This window comes from Quercus robur, chromosome 7 (assembly GCF_932294415.1).
Source record: "Quercus robur chromosome 7, dhQueRobu3.1, whole genome shotgun sequence".
In the NCBI taxonomy this organism is placed as follows: Eukaryota; Viridiplantae; Streptophyta; class Magnoliopsida; order Fagales; family Fagaceae; genus Quercus; species Quercus robur.
The window spans coordinates 22,461,482-22,478,799 of record NC_065540.1 but is presented as its reverse complement, the minus strand read 5'-3'; the positions used below and the strand labels follow the sequence as shown (position 1 = coordinate 22,478,799).

General features: G+C 34.6%; 2 non-coding genes across 2 annotated transcripts; both read right to left on the bottom strand.

The window, feature by feature from the left end:
• Positions 1–196, bottom strand: LOC126693853 (U2 spliceosomal RNA). The gene has a single exon (XR_007645564.1). It is a non-coding gene; the product is annotated as a U2 spliceosomal RNA (small nuclear RNA).
• A 16,392-nt stretch (positions 197–16,588) lies between these two features.
• LOC126693815 (U2 spliceosomal RNA) lies at positions 16,589–16,784 on the bottom strand. The gene has a single exon (XR_007645537.1). It is a non-coding gene; the product is annotated as a U2 spliceosomal RNA (small nuclear RNA).
• Positions 16,785–17,318: the final 534 nt, after the last annotated feature.

Below are 17,318 nucleotides of genomic sequence, written 5' to 3'. Positions count from 1 at the left end.
GTGGGGTGCGCCAGGCCCGTGCAGCAGTGCAACGCATGGGCGACGCTTAAGAGCCCCAGTAGCAAGCTACTGTGGTGGGCTCTACCCCTCAAGAAATAAATTTAATATCGTGTGGGCCGATGACCCACATATCAGATATTAAACTGATAAGAACAGATACTACACTTGATCTTAGCCAAAAGGCCGAGAAAGGTATGAATTGGTCAGAGGCCTGACATGGTCTTTTATTTCCTGATTTACTTCCCTCTCCTGTTTCTTATACGATGTGGGACTAATCAATTAATAGTTTAAGACCAACAACGGCAGCGATGATTCATTGTGGCCGTATATCATCTTATCTCTATGCCTGTCCCTTGTTACAGTTCCAGTAACTGCCTTCTTCAATTGGCATTTAGATTCTTTGTTTTGTTCTTCCAACTTGCAGCTTTTCAAATCAAAACCAAAGGCTGTTTCAGTGTGGGCAAATAGATATGGATGGGGATCGTTTCAAGTAAAAGGTATTTACAGCTAGTACCCTTCAAGGTCCCTTTTAAAAAAAAAATGTAGTACGCAAGATACCCATGTGGATGACCTTCATCATGTTTGGGGTTGTTATCTCCATAGGAAACACTTATTTCATAGAGCAAGCAAAGGATATGAATCAAAAGGTCGGAAAATGGAAGATCCCTCTTCCCATATTTAAACTATTCTATGACCTTGTAAAAGACTATTTCCCTAATCTGTATGTCAAAGTAACTAAACTAGTTATTAGAGAAAAATATAATTAGCTATAGCACTATACTGTTCACTTACCCATGTTACCCCCACGCACACAGAACACCTCTCAGTGGGGGATATTGGGCTTTTGCCCTTATTTTGTAAAAAATCTAACACAATATTTCTATTTTGAAATTATTTAGATTTGTGTCCCTGTTTTAGTACTCAATTTTAAAAAAATCAAGTTACAAGTGGAACTTGACATTAGTAATGTTGAGTTTTATGCATATTTTGCCACTTAATTTTAAAAAAAAAAAAAATTAAGTGAAACTCGATTTTGCTAAAGTTGAGTTTCAATTAAAAATTTATATTTAACTCGATTTTGAGAATATCAAGTTTCAAAAACAGAGACACGAATCTAAATAGTTTCAAAATATAGACATATTGCTATTATTTTTGCAAAATAAGGGCAAAAGCCTCATATCCCCAAGTTTCCTCTTGTAGTTTTCTTATATTTATGGCGTAAATGCACTTTTAATCCATACATTTTAACTTTTTTTCATTTTGGTCCCTACATTTTAATTTTACCACTTTTAGGCCCTAAACCAATTAGCGTGTGTTATATCAGTCCTTGCCATCAGCCAACTAACAAAAAAAGCTTATGGCACTATTAAAATTAAAAAAAAAAAATTTATTTTGGCATTAAAAAATGCCACATTAGTATTTAAATTAAAAAATTAATTTATTAATTTTAACTAAATAAAAAAATTAAAAACAGAATTAAAATATATATATATATATATATATCGTGAATCGAGATTTAAGAGTGCCTTGAACAAGAAAAATAAGAACACAAATTCAAATTTAAGAACAAGAAGAAAATTTTCCTTTATTTGACATTTTCTCTTTTTTTTTTTTCTTAGAAAACAAACACAAGATTAAGCAAGAACACAAACACAAATGCAAACAAATCCAGCAAAAACAAAAGCACAAATCTAGCAAGAATACAAACACAAACCCATCAATCCATCTTCAACAAAACGAGCAACAACCCAATTCGCTCTCTCAAACTATCTTAATTTTTCTTAAATTTTCTTGTCAACCAAACACAACATCATCAATAAACACAAAACTCAAACTCATTTTCATTTTCCTATCTCTCTCTCTCTCTCGGGTCAAACACTCAAACTCCGCTCTCTCCCTCTTTGCTTTCTCTCATTTCTTTTTCTCTTTAAGTTCAGGTTGTAGTTTTTGGGATATGGCTTTGATCTGGGTTTAGAGAAAGAGAGGCTGAGATGTGGTGGTTTGGATTTGGGTAGAGAGAGAGGGGCTGAGGTCGGCGGTGGTTTGGATTTGGGTTTAAAGTGCATTTACCTCCAATCTCTCACAGATCAGTGGGTCTCTATTATATCAGTGGGTCTCTCTCTTTCGTCTCTCAATCTCTCAGCTCGGTGGTAGAGATTGCGCTAGAGATAGGTGGTAGAACCAAGCTCAGTGGTGCGGTGGAGATAGGTGGAAGATTTGTGGCAGAAATTGCGGTGGAGATTTGTGGGTTTGTTTCTAGGTTTCTGGAATTTGTGGGTTAGTTTCTTGAATTTTTCTAGGTTTAAAATTTCTGGGTTTGTTTATGGGTTTCTCGAATTTGCGAGTTAGTTTCTCGAATTTTTCTATGTTTGGAATTTATGGGTTTGTTTTTGGGTTTCTCGAATTTGTGGGTTAGTTTCTCGAATTTTTCTGGGTTTGTTTCTGGGTTTGATGTTTGTATGAAGGGTTTGATTTTTCATGTGATGTTCTGGGTTTGCTAGAGATTGAGGGTTGGGTTTGGGTTTGGGTTTGTGTTCTTTGTGTTTTGAACCTTTGATTTTACGTGTTCCATGTTGGCATGTTCTTGATTTTTTTAAATTTCCTCGGCAACCAAACATATTATTTGAGGAAGAACATGATGTAAAGATTTTTTTTTTTAATTTAATTTCTTTTTTAAACAATCTGTTTTAAATTTTTATTATTATTTAGTTTGTTTAAAATAGTTTGTTATTGTGTTCTTTGTGTTTTTAAATTTGAGTTTGTGTTTGGTTCTGGGTTTGTGCTCTTATGTTCTTGTGTTGATGTTTAAATATGTGATCATGTTCTTGTTCAAAATGAATTAGATCTAAATTTATGTATTTTATTGTTTTTAATGCTATTTTTTCTTTTTTCATTTAGTTAAAATAGATAAATTATTTTTTTAAAAAAATAGATGTTGATGCGGCATTTTTTTATATAATATTTTAATTCCTCCGGCAGCCACCTCAGATATTTCCGTTAGTTGACTGACGGAAAGGACGAAAATAACACGCGTTAATTGGTTTAGGGATTAAAAGTGGTAAAACTAAAATATAGGAACCAAAATGGAAAAAAGCCAAAATGTAGTTACTAAAAGTGCATTTACGCCTATATTTATTGGTGGTTTGAACCATCGAGACTATGCAAAAGTTGAATAAATTTTTATTTAGAAGGTAAGAAATTTGATTAAAATAAATCACTTTGGAATACATCTTCCAAATCTAGTGTTAGATCTTCTAACTACATATCAGTGTCTGCAAATAAAATTGCTCTAGCTTCTAGCAAGTGCATGGGCTAACTTATTACCCTCCCTTTTAACATGATGAAAACTACAACAAATGATAGAAAACATTAAAGGCCTGTTTGGTAATGTTGTTTAAGTGTTATAAAAATAGGTGAAAAAATGTTATGGAAATACATGTTATGTTGTTTAAACAACAAAAACTGTTATTCAAACAACGTTACCAAACAAACCCTAAGTGTCTAGTCTCTTCAATAATATGGCCATGCCCCTTGACTTTTTGAAATTCCTTCTTACAGTCTTAACAAAATCATAAATTATATGCAAAATATATTTGCGGGCCACCTAGATTTTTGAGGAAAACAAATACACTACACAAATTTAGTTAGTTTAGCCTTAAATTTCGAATTTGGTAAAAAAGAGAGATTAAAAAAAAAAACCCCCTCAAAAAATTAATATAAAGAAGGAAAAAAAAATCAAATCTACAATATATATATATATAATAAGGATTCTTCTTTCATCTAAAGTCTAAACATGAACTGTTAAACAAAAACCCAAATCTGGAAAAAAGAAAAAAAGAAAAAAAGAAAAAAGGAAGAAGATGAGCCCTTACGCCTCTTCCCAACTTTCTAGTCCTTGACAATTTGCCTCTCCACCCCCGAGTTGTTACCTAACTCCAATCAACTACCAGTGTCGGCTACCTCCAGATCAGTCATCACTTATCAATGTGCAATAATCTCTCTCTCTCTTCATATTTCATGTTTGAGATGTAAAGTGAGATTTTGTGAATATGTGCAAACCAAAACAAAATAAAAGCCGGTGTGTTTTTAAAATTGTGAATTGTGAATCTGTGATACAGTTTGCAAGTTCTATAGGCCGTTTGGTATATGTGTTTAAACACATGTTTTCAGTTTTTAAACAATATTACACATTTTTTCACTCACACGTATTTTCAAAAAATACAAACAATGTTCCTAAAACAACATGACCAAACGAGCCCTAATGTTTTAACAACATAAATTATTATTTTTCACTAAAACTATTATTTTATTGCCATATTCACCCAAGCAACTACTATTTTATATTCTTTCTCAAAAAAAAAAAAACCTACTATTTTATATTATTTTATAGGTGTAAAAAACAAAAGTATTCTCTCGTGGATTACTGTTTCATATCAATACAATTACCACAATTTTTGTCATAGAAAGATAATTTTGAATCTAAAAAATAAACATTGTTTTCTTTTAGAATTATGAAAGATAATTTATGACAAATTTTTTTGTCATGATTTTTTTTTTTTTTTTTTTTACTTGAGAGGGTTGTTGTATACGGTCCCCCCACCCCCCGAAAAAAAAAAAACTTGGCTCCGCCACTGCTCTAAGAGTGTTACCCTCCACTTCAACTTGTGAAGTATTGATTTCTTTAGAAAAACTGCGCCCTGCTGGCAACCATAGCCTCCACCATATCAACAGAATTAGAGAGTCTAATCTATTAACCAAGAGCTGCAATAACAAGTCCTGAAGAATCCCGAATGACTATGCCTAACCTAGCAAAAGACAAATTCTCAAAAATTGCACCGTCAAAGTTGATCTTAAAAATATACTTAGGTGGTGCTTTCCATCGAATCTCTTCTTTAGACACTATATTCCTTGGGAACTTCTGTTGCATATTGTGGTACTCTTGAAGTAATTCCGAGGCTCTCTTCACCATTTTCCCCTCACCCCATGAGTCATGAGCCATGATGGCTGTTGTGTTAGGCTTTGTGGAGTCTAGTTTTGTTTAATCCGGTTTGATGACCCAACTTGACCCGAATAATGTTGCGTGGTTTGACAACTTGACCCACTCACAAAAATCACAATCAAGAAGTATCATCATCATCATCATTATTATTTTTAGGGTAAATTCCACAAACCTACCATGAGGTTTGGACTAATACCAATAAAGTCCACAACATTTGAAAAGTGATCGTTTTGGTCCTTTTTCCCAAACGGTTTGTAACACCGTTAGCTTTTTTTTTTTTTTTTTTTTTTCATTTCTCTTTGTTCTTTCCTCTCTCTCTCTCTCTCTCTCTCTCTCTCTCTCTCTCTCTCTCTCTCTCTCTCTCTCTCTCTCTCTCTCTCTCTCTCTCTCTCTCTCTCTCTCTCTCTCTCTCTGAGTACATATTATCACTCACAACTCACAATTTCAAAAAATCAAAAATTGAAAGATAAAGAAGAAAGAGACCTCGAAAGAGACCTCGAAATCGACGAGATTGCCAGAAAGGCCAGGGCCACTAGGCCAGCAGAGGCGGTCGATGATGGCATTCATCTCGGCCTCCAAGGCGCTCCTCGTCCATCAGAGCCATTGTCTCCGATTTCACGTTCGTCGCCACCATTGTTACTAGTGTGTGTTTCAGTCACCGGCATGGTGGTTTATCAATGCCTAATTTTTGAGCGGTGCATTTAAGTTTTAGTGAGTAGTGAGTGAGAGGAGTTCCAAAAACCCGCTTAGATCTAGCGATGTTTAAGCTTAGACTAGTAACGTTTCACTCTCCTCCGCTCGAATCCGGCGACATTTCAATCTCCTCTACTCAAATCCAGCACTGTGGTGGTGGGTTTGCAATTTCTCTTCTCTCTTCCTCTTTGCGGTGGCGCTGTGGTAGGGGGTTTTGTAGTGAGTCGGTTTTGGTTTGGATTGGTGATAGAGAATTTGGTTTTTTGTGGGTGTGTTGGATTTTTGTGGGTTTTGGTTTGTGTTTTTGGACTGGGTTTGTTGTGGGGTGGTCGGTATTGCTAATGGGTTTGTGAGTTTTTTTGGTGATCGATGGTCGGTGGCTCTGGGTTTGTGGGTTTTGTTGATGCTGTTGCTTTGCTAGTGGTTGATGGTTTTGTGGGTTTTGCCGGTGGTTGGTGGTTGGTGATCGCTGGCTTTGTGGGTTCTGTACTTAGAGAAAGAGAGAGAGAGAGGCAATTCTGCAAAAAGGAAAGAACAAAGAACCAAATAATAATAATAATAATAACGGTGTTACAAACTGTTTGGGAAAAAGGACCAAAATGGTCACTTTTTAAATGCTGTGGACTTTATTCGTATTAGTCCAAACCTCAGGGTAGGTTTGTGGAATTTACCCTTATTTTTAATATTATGTTAAAGTTTATTGTTCTTTTGTTTATGATTATGTGTATTGTTATTAATAGTAAGTAGTCACAAACATGCACAATGCAAAGGAAAGTTTAATACAAAGATGGTAAACAAATTATGTAGTACCAAAATTAAATAATTAAAAAAATACAATATTTCTCAAGAATGCAAAGGTAAGTTAGGAAAAATATTCATTTCTTAATAATAATTATTTATAACATTTTGTACATCATTTAAAAGCGTGTTAGAAATTGAAATTTATTCTTTTAGTTTTAAACTAACTTTCTCAAACCCAAATTATTTTTCTTCCTAAGATCCAAATTTCCCAAAAAGTATCTCAAAAAATAATAAAGCACAACAAAACTACGATTCAAAACCAAAATACAAAAAGATTTACTTCAACACCGCTTATATGATATTAAATTTGAAGTTGGAACAAGTGATGAGAAGAAAGAATTGTGGGAAAAAAAATTAGTATATTACGGGATCCTTTTAATAGCCAAAACTCGGAAAAAATCCAATTAAATTTTAATTGGATTATCAATTTTGCGCCAAGTGTCCCATTAATTTGTAATTTTGTGCCAAGTGAATTGTTGAGTGTAAAAATCGAAGAGTCCAAATCTAATTGGATTTCAATTGGGGTGAATTATTGGATGAAAAAACTGAAGAGTCTAAGTCCAATTAAATTCTAAATCACACGTGCGCACGTGCACACACACACACACACATATATATATATAATGAGAAACCATTACATATTTTAGAAATGTATGGTTTAAAAAGTGTAAGTTAATACTATGTATTATTTGAATCTCTTCTAAAAAAAAATTTATAATTGTGATTGTTTTTAGTTGTACCCCTGCATATGCACGAGACTACACACTAGTATATATTAAAAGCCAAAGCTGAGAGAAAATCCAATTAGATTTCAATTAGAGTCTAATTTTGCGCCACGTGTTTCATCTAATTTATGTTTTTAAATTTTTGTACCAAGCGAATTAATTTAGTGTAGAAAATAGGAGTCCAATATAAATAAACCATAAAAATTTTTAATTATATATCTAACTTTATATATAAAATTAGATGTAAAGAGAGTTTGAGTGTACGTGCAAATTAGATTTGAGCTTATATAGGGAAGTAAAATAAATTATCTAACAGTACATCTACATGAGAAAGCTTGACAAGATGCTAGATTTGACATGACACTTGAACAAGAATAGGAAAGTGATGGTAAGACATGAAAAAGATGCAAATTTAAACAAGAAGAAGGAACCGATGATGAAAGAAACACAGGGTGTATGTGAAAAACCCTAGAGAAGGGATGAAAAACCATGGTTTGAGCAAGAATGTAATGTTCTTGCTTTATTCAGATTGTATTATGTGTGAAAAGAGATCAATTTCTTACAACAAGGTTGTTCCTTCCTCCTACCAACTCCCAACTCTCTTCTACCAGTATCTACTTGGGTTCTTGCCCTAAAAATACTACTACATGTTCCTCTTATAATCTGAGGAATATGACTGAGTACAAAGATAGATGTCAAGTCATCATTTCTCTATTTTGGACCTTTTCACAGTTGTGATATTATCTGCTGACTAGAGGATAGGAATTGCACCAACGTGGCACTAGGACCCATGGGTAGGTGACTTTGCCACTGCTTGGAAAACAAGTCCTAGACATTGAGAGGGACATCAGGAGTACTATGATTGATACATATGTGTCTTTGACGTGGTCCAACATGCATTCAACCAATAAGGGGTGTCCTCATAGCTTCTGACCTTAGAAAGTCACTATCTCCTTTTTTGTGAGTGCTTAAGTACCATATCAGGTGCAAATCTTACTTCCTTCCCAAGGCAGTCACACCTTTAGCACGGACCAAGACAAAATCCCTTAGCCAACACTTCCTCTTCCTTTGCTCATAGTCGTTCCACGTGTAATGTCCAAATTCAACCACTTATACATTCTCCCATGCCTTAGTGGTGTTATGTACACTGAGACATAAGCAAAGGTAATTTTCTTAGTACTCTTTTTTTTTTTTTTTAATGTTTTCTTACTCGCATGTTTAAATGTGTTTCTTTATTTTATATGCAAGTTTATAATTTTGAAAAGATTTTACCACCGCACACCCTTGGTGCGATGGCCACTCCACAAATATAAGTGCTTGTGGGGTGTGGGGGACAAGGGCCGGGGTTTAAGTTTCCAAGAAGGAGCTTCACACACATATACACTTAGATTAGGTTAGAGTAAAATTTATATTTTGTATCAAAAAGAAAATATTTTCCTCTAACTCTCTTTAGGTGTTCAAATTTCAAACATTTTTTTTTTATGTTAGAATTAGTATATATTTCAAATAGTCATTGTGTATAAAGAATACAAAGAAAGAACAGCAAATATAATATGGAAATACAAATTGTTTTTTGAATTTAAAAACAAAAAAACAAAAACAAAAACAAAAAAGCCTCTGAACACACGCTAGTTGAATATAAACCCCTCTTGCTTCAGTAGACCAATTTATGGTCATGTTACCCATGTTAGTTGTTACTCACACAGAACACCTCACAGTAACCTCTTGTAGCTTAGTTATATTTAATTATTATTTATCAGTGGCTAGCTACATTTCATAGCCTTGAACCACAGAGACTATGAAAAAGTTGAATAAAATTTTTAATTTGTAAAGTTCAAATTTCATGAAAATAATGCACACCCGAAAGAGGGCAGGAGGTTAATATTCATAAAAAATAAAATAAAATAAAAAAGAGTGTAGAAGATTAACACGATAGAATTTCAATTTGATACATGCCATGTAACATATATAACATCTAATAGAGGTATTAATAAAGGCAATAGATCACAAAATCTTATTTTAAATATTTTCTTACACTTAAAAAAGAGTATATGTTATCCTCACATTTTTAAATCCCTGCCAACATTGCTTAATTTTTTTTTTCTTTTTTGAGAACAACATTGCATAATTACAAACTCCATTTGTTTGATAACCTTTCTTGGCAATTGACTTTGCTAAAACTACAAAGCCATTACAAGAAATGTAATTCAATAGATGTAGATCTTTAGAGAAATCATGGTATAGTATGATATTTGCAGCAAAGCTGTGATCTGAGTTATATACTCATGTTTGGAACTACGGTTTTTTGGAAAAATAAAAGTTAAGGACTTTGTTAGAGATACTCAAGCCTAATAGTTTAGGTCCAAGCCCAATCCTACTTTATGTGCAAGCCAAGAACATTACTTGTACTATAAGTCTATTAATCATGGTTCAATATATGGTTAGTTTAGGGTCTAACCTTTTATAAATACCCATATAAGGTTCATTGTAATATAAGATTTGACCATACAGTAAAAATGTAACCCTTAACGGCTTTCTTCCATAAACATAAGCCGTTAGGTTGTACCACATAATTTCATGTATTCTTCTTTTATGCTTCCACTATTTCTATCTACAACAATTTACTTAACAAATATCATTTGGGAGTTTCTAAAGTGATGGAGCCATAAGCCAATTCATTGAATTAATACAAAGTAAACTTAGAGTACACAATCATCCATTGAAATTTACAAGTAAAATCCCCAACAAAAGTAAAAGAAAGGGCATGCATAGCTGTGATTGGTGGGAATCACAAGAGAGTTGTCATTTTTGCCTGGACACAAGTGATGAAGGATCAAAACCCTTTGCCATGTGTGGCTTCCAACATAAATTTTTGGTTCAAGAAGGAGATGCTCTAAATGTTATCCTCCCATTACAGAACCATCCCTTGGCGCCACAACCACATTGGTCTATGGAGAACCTGATTAAGAAACCTAGAAGTATCTTCAAATATTTCTCTGGTTGATGGGTAAATCATACTTTAGAGAAACCGATTTTGTTGCCCATAATACTAACACGTCTTTCGCTGGCTGAATACATGCCTTTGATCTACTTGTCCTCAGTCGAAAAAGATGACACTTTACCGAATCTATTTTAAAACCTTTCTCATGAGTAATGACTGAAATGGATTGGACCAACTCAATATTGCCAGCCAGCCAACCATTTTGTATTATTATTTGGCCTCAAGCACTCTTGAGGTATAGAAGGCATTAGGCTGGGTGAAACTTTATTGTCCTTCTCAAATTTTTCTTGTTTTGTTTTTGAAAATCTTCCTTCTCAATATTAAAACAAAAGACAATGGCTACTAAGCAAGCAAGCAGCAAGAAATATACTATCAAACACAGTAGAGAACATTCTACGGGAAATATATTTGTCAACAGATAAATTATAAATCACAGAAGTTCTCTTAAGCATATCTAAGAACCATAAGCTTGAACTTTGGATGAGAGAAAACATTAAGAAAAATATTTATTTGTCAATGAGCCCAAATTCAAATGGTAGTTAATAATAGGATTGAGTGAGGTTATATAGATTCAACATTGAGTCACTAGTGCAAGTGTAATTTTATCACTAAAAAAAAATGTTCATCTAGGAAGTCAAAAAAAAAAAAAGTTTTCTAGTTCATGATCTTATATAATCCATAAAAGAAAGGCGAAAACATCACTTTGGTCCCTACATTTTGGGGTCACAGTCAATTTGGTCCATACATTTTCGTAGCAGTCAATTTGATCCCTGTTATTTTCAACTTAGAATCAATTTGGTCTTTACCGTTAACTCACTAATAGAAAATGCCTACATGACTAACAATGTGCTTTGTTGGCGTACATGTGGCAAAAAATATATATAAAATCAAACAATTGACATTTAAAAGGCCACATAAGCATTTCAATAACAACAGAAAAAGCCATGTCAAACCAGAAACTAATCTGAAAAAATTAATTTTGAAAAAAAAAATAAAGAAAATGATTTTTTTATTAAAAAAAAATCCTCAATTTCTTAAATATTTTTGTGTATTCTTGCACTTTCTTGTCTACCAAACACAACCAACAATACACCAATCTGAAAATCCCAACCAAAATAAAATCCTTTACAAACATTACAGCTTAGCAAACCATACAATAAATTATTTACAAAATCCCAACCAACCCCTTACAAAACCAGACACAAAAACAACCAATCAAACCCCCAATCAAGAACAAGTTCTCATAGATCAAACACATACATCATAGATTCCCAACCCATACAATAAATTCATTTATTCACAAATAATGTGTAGCCTAATTACACAAATTAGAAACCTTGACAACCTCCATTTCACATTCTCCGATCTAAAACCTTGACAACCTCCATATCACATATCTCAAGTCATACGACATAGATGTTCCTCTAGACACCAATTTGAGAGAGAGAGTAGAATGTTTAGGTGAAACAGATAGAGAGTTATGGCTAGAGTGAGGAAGGGCAAAGGAACGAAATCACCACTAGAGATGGTGGTGGTGAGCTTGCTAGATCAGCCATGGAGGCCCGATTAGATGTCTGGGTGTCACACCCCAAACCCAAAAGGGTCCAAAGCAAGAAAAACCGAGCCTTCAAGAGGTATTGTAGTGATTTTTTTTTTTTTTTCTTTCCATTTGATAAAATAAATAAATGTATTTATCTCTCTACAATATAAGTCAGAGCTCTATGACAATCTTACAAACAATACGAACTACAAATCATGTGTCTCCAAATATACATGAAAATCCAAAGCTCCAAATAAATAAACACAAAATCACGATCCTCTCTAAGATACGTAATCTCAACAGAAAATTCTAGGCCTATCATGCCCAAGGCTAACAAACCTCAAGAGCCCAACCTCTAGGAAAATTAGCTATGGCCTTGAATAATTTAGTAAATTGAGTCACCAACCAATACTAGCATAAATCTCTCAAATAGCATAATGCTCCAGTCACCACCAATAAAACAAGCTTCATGCCCGACGTATAGCAAATTTATCTGAAAAGCTGTTAGAGGGTGGGATGAGCTAAAGCTCAGTAAGTAGCATAATTAATGGGGGTGGGGGAAATGCAAGTTTCATGATAATGAGCATTTTACAAATCATGCTATAATTTGGAAATTTTCATTTAATTTATGCAAAATCAATTTCATTAACAACACGATGAGAATGATAGAGATAATATAGCACCAAGCTTTCCAAAATAACTATGAAACTATATTTGATTCACTGTGAGCCATAAAAATATCCAATACCATTTCAAAACTAGAAACTTCACCCAAGGTGCCACTAAGAGAGAAATGTCACTAAGACATCATACCGCCACAGACAAGTCAGAACCCAAACACACTAACATGATATGTACCTCTTTTGGCATGTGGTCTATTGGAACTGCCTAGCCTCACCCACACCCTCAAGGATTTACCTATCCCCCCCATGGGCAGCAGGGGATAACACGTCATGTAGTACCTCTTTTGTATGTAGTCTCTTGGCCCTACTTGGCCTCACCTACACACTCAAGGATTTACCTCTTCCCCCTGTGGGCAGCAAGGAATGATGCGTCACACAGTACCCCTTTTACATGTGGTCTTTTGGCCATAGGCAGCAGCCTCATCCACACACTCAAGGATTTACCTGTGTCATGCAAAGTGGGAGCCTCCAACCTGACTTTTCGTCACGAAGACGGGGTAATCACACGTCTCAAAGACAAGGTAATCACACATCACAAAGACGTTGTCGCAAGGACGGGGTAATCACCAATATCATAGCACAAGGGCAAACCCACATCAACAGCTCACAAGTTAAATGTTTTCAAATACATAGTTTACTTCCTTGTAGTTTTATAAGATATTTCAATAACCAAATATCCACAATATTCTCAAAGTCCTCAAAACCATTTCTTGTCATAAATATTTTGCATAAATTTCCCAAATAATACAATTTAAGACAAAACATCTTTAGTATTTGCAAATAATACTATAAATCCATGAAATCCACTATCAAATGAATTTAATGATACTTTTCTTTTCCATGCCAATTATTCATGCATTTCCTTATATGCAAATATTAAACATGATGCATTTTTCATATATAATCACATATAGTAGGGCCACAACACAACTCTTTTTAGGAAGCATAGTTTCAAGAATTATTTTCCAAAATGTATTTAACCCAAAACAACATTTATGCAACATGATTATTTTCCAAAATCCCATTAAAAAGCTACTTACCTCAACAATCCAATCCAAATTAACCTCAACCAGGCACCGCATTCAACAATCAAGTTACTAGTTTCATCACCAAGTATGTTGGAACCTAGAAGCACAAGTATCAAGCCTATTAATAACAAGGCCTACTACAAAATTACACTATCAAATTGTCTCCATAAATTGGAAAAGATTCCCTCAAAAATCAAACCTAAGGCCCTAAAGCCTAGCTTGACCATCCCAAGACAAGTACCCCTACCCAAACGAGAACCAAACAAGCATCCAAGAAACTCATAGTGCTGACACAACCAAAACATTTTAAATTCATTACTGCAAAAATGTGCATCATAAGATAATATAACATACTCATGAATCTCTTTGACTACTAAATAATATATTTAAGCCAAGATAAGATCAACCGAGGTTTGGGATTAATTCCACAATTTCTCAACGTTTTAGTCTTACCTTCAGATTCAGTACATAGCAGGGCAGCCATTTTGTAAAAATTGTTTGGTCAATGAAAAGTTATCCGATTAATTCAAAACTTTAAGGGGACATTCCCATATATGTATACAATGTACCACAGAAAATTCAGCCCAAAACGATTTTTCTATAATTTATTAAAAATCATGCATTGTGGCTGACTCAAATCTGTCATAACAGCTTTAGAAAATTGCTATAGTTGTAAGACTAGCCCAAATTATTTGAGAATTTACTCACATCAAAACCACCATATTTAAAGCATATTAAAAACAAGGAATCAAGCCCAAAAATCTCATATAAGCAACTTATCAAATACTTGGTATGCAAAAGCACATGCTCACACTTAACTTGCATAAATTCGTAGTTATCACTCCACTCACACCCACAATTGCCAAAGTCATTTAAAATGCAAAGAACACACTTCCAAAAATCAACCCAAACTTCCAAAAAATCAACCGACACGATTGCTCAAGGAACCCAAATTTTAACCATGGAGAAACCCCAAATGATCACCATTTGTGAAAACCCTTAACCATTTACCAATTAAGTCCACCAAATCAAAAACCCATGTACTCAATCACATGTATATCATTCAAGTAGCTTAGATTAGAAAGAAATCTTACAACAACTTGAAAAGCTACCAAAATAGTTAAAGAATTTTACCTTTAAAGTTTGAGATAATGGAGCGTATGGGGTTTCTAATGGGGTTCTCCAATGAAATCTACCAAAAGTGGTGGTAGATGGCTGGTTTACCAGTGAGGGAGTGAGAGAAATAGAGGGAGCTTGAGTGTGTAGGTGTGTGGGCTTCGGTGGGTGGGTGAGATTAGGGCTGTTCACGGGTCGGGCCAGGTCGGTTTTGGGCCCAACCCGGACTCAACCCGCCGGTGTTGTGTGGAGGGCAAAGAAACCCAGAACCAACTGCAGAAAAAATCGATCAAGTCAATTTTGAGTGAGGGTGAGCATTGGTCGGTTCGGTCAGTTGTCGGAGTAAAAAAAAATCATCGAAAACTGAAAAAAAAAAAATGTTGCAGGAATCTGGAAAATCATGTCGGAATCTGGAAAACTCACCGGGATTTGGAAAATCATGCCAAAATCTAGAAAATCTCGCCGGTATCTTCAATTTTTTTCGCTAGAATCTAAAATTTTTCACTAAAAATTGCTAGAATTGGCCGGATCTAGCTAAATCCCACTAGATCTAGCCAGATTGGTCAAGATCTTGCCGAATCTGGCTTGATTTTGCAGGATTTGGCCAGATTTTTTATACAACAACGGTCGGGTTCGAGTTGCTCGAGTTTTGGAGTAGCAAACCCACCACTTGACCCGCCGGTGTCAATTCTTGAGAACTAAAACCCACCGCCAACTGACTGGACCTTTGGTTTAGGCTGGAATCGGGTCGACATCAGGCGGTTTGGCTGGGTTGTCGGGCTCCGATCTGGTCTGGACAGCCCTAAGTGAGATAAAAAGATAGAGAAATAGAGAGAAGGCCCATACGTATGGTGATAAGAGAAAGGGGGTGTGTTGATGGGAGCATTGTGGACCACTTGTTCCAAAATATCTTGGGATCAAATTACAACTTTACCCATAAAGTTTCTCCCATATTTAAATTTGCCCATTCCAAAATTAATTAAATACTAACACATGCCCAAATATTCAAAACTCCTCCATAAAATAGTTAACTACATTAATTAAAAAAATAAAGTCCAATTAAGATATTATTCTCATTGGAAAAATTGCTTTTAAAAAAATATTTGGGGTGTTACACTGGGTTGTGTGAGTGAGAGCATAAGAGAAAGTGAGATAGAGAGAGCTTTAGAGTGAGAGAGAAAGAGAGGTTTGCTGTGAGAGCTTCACGGTGAGAAACGAAGGGAATGGCCATGGTGGTCAAGGTTTAGTTAGAGAGAGAGAAGATTTTATTTTGGTAGGGATTTTCAGATTGTTGTATTGTTGGCTATATTTGGTAGCTAAGAAAGTGCAAGAATACACAAGAAAATTAAAGAAATTGAGGATTTTTTTTAATAAAAAATCGTTTTTTTTTTTTTTTTAATTAATTTTTCCATAAGAGTTTTTGGTCTGACATGGCTTTTTTGCTGTTATTGAAATGCTTATGTGGCCTTTTAAATGTTAATTATTTGATTTTATATTTTTTTTCCACGTGTATGCCAACAAAGCACAACGTTAACCACGTAAACATTTTCTATTAATGAGTTAACGATAAAGACCAAATCGAATTTAAGTTGAAAATAACAATGACCAAATTAATTGTTACAAAAATATAGATATCAAATTAAACGTGATCCCAAAATGTAGAGACCGAAATTATATTTTCACCTAAAAAAAAATAAACAAATTGCATAATTTTTGCCCAATTGCCTCTATATATTATCTTATCTCTATGCCTGTCCCTTATTAGTTATTACAGTTCCAGCGACTGCCTTCTTCAATTGGCATTTAGATTCGGAACCAAATATAGATTGCGTTATTTTGTATCAGATATGGTAATTAGCATGAAACCCCAACTGTATCTGAGCCTTAAAATTATTGAATAAGCCAACAGTGTATCAAATAGAGAATTTATCGTAATAATTAAGATGAACATCTAGAAGTTCATTACGGCCCACTCACTACATAAATATTAAGACTTGAATTGGTGGGGTGCGCCAGGCCCGTGCTGCAGTGCAACGCATAGGCGACGCTTAAGAGCCCCAATAGCAAGCTACTGTGGTGGGCTCTCCCCCTCAAGAAATAAATTTAATATCGTGTGGGCCGATGACCCACATATCAGATATTAAACTGATAAGAACAGATACTACACTTGATCTTAGCCAAAAGGCCGAGAAATGTATGAATTTGTTAATGGCCTGACCTGGTCTTTTATTTCCCTGTTTGACTTCCCTCTCCTGTTTCTTATACGATGTGGGTCTAATCAATTATAGTATTTTAAGCCTTTTAATTAAGACCAAGAATGGCAGGGATGCACATCAAAAGCAAAGGCTGTTTTCTTTTTCTTTTTTTGAGAATAAACGGCAGAATTTTATTCAAAGAATAAATTTATACAAGAATAAGGCAGTATCAAGGAGAGCCAAAAAAAAATTGCACAAGCTACAGAGCTTTCCCACCACCTATCAAAAACAGCAGCAATATGCAAGGTTACATCAAAGAAAGCCAAAGAAAAACAAGACTATCTTACAAACTCAAGACAAGCTTCCATAATTAGCTTCCAAATATTCTATAGCATGGGCTGCAGCAGACCTGGCTAGAAAAGAGGGATCAGGGCGTGGAGTACCGTAATGGGCCTCATTCTGCTTATTCCAAATCATCCAGCTAGTTATGAAAAATATTGCAATCTCTGGGTTATTTTTTCTTTACATAATTTGATC